Here is a 2,513-nt window from a genome sequence, read left to right as displayed (position 1 = left end):
CGATGGACACATGGAGAGCGAGGGACACAGAGAGAGCGATGGACACATGGAGAGCGAGGGACACAGAGAGAGCGATGGACACAGAGAGAGCGAGGGACACAGAGAGCAAGGGACACAGAGAGCAAGGGACACAGCGAGAGCGAGGGACACAGAGAGAGCGAGGGACACAGGGAGAGCGAGGGTACAGCGAGAGCGAGGGACACAGCTAGAGCGAGGGATACAGAGAGAGCGAAGGACAAATGGAGGAAGAGGGACACAGAGAGAGTGAGGGACACACAGAAAGGGAGTGACACAGAGAGAGTGAGGGACACAGCGAGAGCGAGGGACACAGAGAGAGCGAGGGGCACAGAGAGTGAGGGACACAGAGAGAGCGAGGGACACAGAGAGCGAGGGGCACAGAGAGCGAGGGACACAGAGAGCGAGGGACACAGAGAGCGAGGGGCACAGAGAGCGAGGGACACACAGAGAGAGCGAGTGACACAGAGAGAGCGAGGGGCACAGAGAGTGAGGGACACAGAGAGAGCGAGGGACACAGAGAGAGCGAGGGGCACAGAGAGTGAGGGACACAGAGAGCGAGGGACACAGAGAGAGCGAGGGACACACAGAAAGGGAGGGACACAGAGAGAGTGAGGGACACAGAGAGAGCGAGGGACACAGAGAGCACGAGGGACACAGAGAGCGATGGACAGAGAGAGAGGGACACAGAGAGAGAGGGGCACTGAGAGAGAGACAGAGAGACAGGGACACAGAGAAAGAGGGACATAGAGAAAGATGGACACAGAGTGAGAGGGACTGAGAGAGAGGGACAGTGAGGAACGCAGCGAGAGAGAGTGGGACAGAGGGAGAGAGTTGGACACAGCGAGAGAGACAAAGAGAGGGGGACACATGGAGGGAGAGGGACACATGGAGGGAGAGGGTCACAGAGAGAGCGATGGACACAGAGAGAGCAAGGGACACAGAGAGAGCGAGGGACACAGCGAGAGCGAGGGACACAGAGAGAGCGAGGGACACAGAGAGTGTGGGACCCAGAGAGAGTGAGGGACACAGAGACTGAGGGATACAGAGAGCGCGAGGGACACAGAGAGGGCGAGGGACACATGGAGGGAGAGGGACACATGGAGGGAGAGGGACACAGAGAGAGCGAGGGACACAGAGAGAGCAAGGGACACAGAGAGAGCGAGGGACGCAGAGAGAGCGAGGGACACATGGAGGGAGAGGGACACAGCGAGAGCGAGGGACACAGAGAGAGCGAGGGACACAGAGAGAGCGAGAGACACAGAGAGCGAGGGACACAGAGAGCGAGGGACACAGAGAGCGAGGGACACAGCGAGAGCGAGGGACACAAAGAGAGTGAGGGACACAGGGAGAGCGAGGGACACAGAGAGAGCGAGGGACACACAGAGAGAGCGAGGGACACAGAGAGCAAGGGACACAGGGAGAGCGATGGACACAGAAAGAGCGAGGGACACAGAGAGCAAGGGACACAGCGAGAGCGAGGGACCCAGAGAGAGCGAGGGACACAGCGAGAGCGAGGGACACAGCGAGAGCGAGGGACACAGAGAGAGCGATGGACACATGGAGAGCGAGGGACACAGAGAGAGCGATGGACACAGAGAGAGCGAGGGACACAGAGAGCAAGGGACACAGAGAGGAAGGGACACAGCGAGAGCGAGGGACACAGAGAGAGCGAGGGACACAGGGAGAGCGAGGGTACAGCGAGAGCGAGGGACACAGCTAGAGCGAGGGATACAGAGAGAGCGAAGGACAAATGGAGGAAGAGGGACAGAGAGAGCGAGGGACACAGAGAGAGCGAGGGACACAGAGAGAGCGAGGGACACAGAGAGAGCGAGGGACACAGAGAGTGAGAGGCACAGAGAGCAAGGGACACAGCGAGAGAGAGAGGGACACAACGAGAGAGAGGGGGACACTGCGAGAGGGACGGGTACACGGCGAGAGAGTGAGGGACACAGCGAGAGAGAGAGGGACACAGCGAGTGAGAGAGGACCACAGCGAGAGAGAGAGGGGCACAGCGAGAGAGAGAGGAGCACACCGAGTGAGGGAGGGACACAGCGAGAGAGAGTGGGACAGCACGGTAGCCTTGTGGATAGCACAATTGTTTCACAGCTCCAGGGTCCCAGGTTCGATTCCGGCTTCGGTCACTGTCTGTGCGGAGTCTGCACATTCTCCCCCTGTCTGCGTGGGTTTCCTCCGGGTGCTCCGGTTTCCTCCCACAGTCCAAAGATGTGCAGGTCAGGTGGATTGGCCATGATAAATTGCCCTTAGTGTCCAAAATTGCCCTTAGCGTTGTGGGGTTACTGGGTTATGGGGATAGGGTGGCGGTGTTGACCTTGGGTGGGGTGCTCTTTCCAAGAGCCGGTGCAGACTCGATGGGCCGAATGGCCACCTTCTGCACTGTAAATTCTATGATAATCTATGACACAGCGAAAGAGAGAGAGGGACACAGCGAGAGAGCGGGGAACACAGCGAGAGAGAGGGGTACACAGCGAGAGGGA

The sequence above is a fragment of the Scyliorhinus torazame genome, unplaced genomic scaffold (assembly GCF_047496885.1).
Source record: "Scyliorhinus torazame isolate Kashiwa2021f unplaced genomic scaffold, sScyTor2.1 scaffold_68, whole genome shotgun sequence".
NCBI lineage: Eukaryota > Metazoa > Chordata > Chondrichthyes > Carcharhiniformes > Scyliorhinidae > Scyliorhinus > Scyliorhinus torazame.
This window is presented reverse-complemented; position numbering follows the sequence as displayed.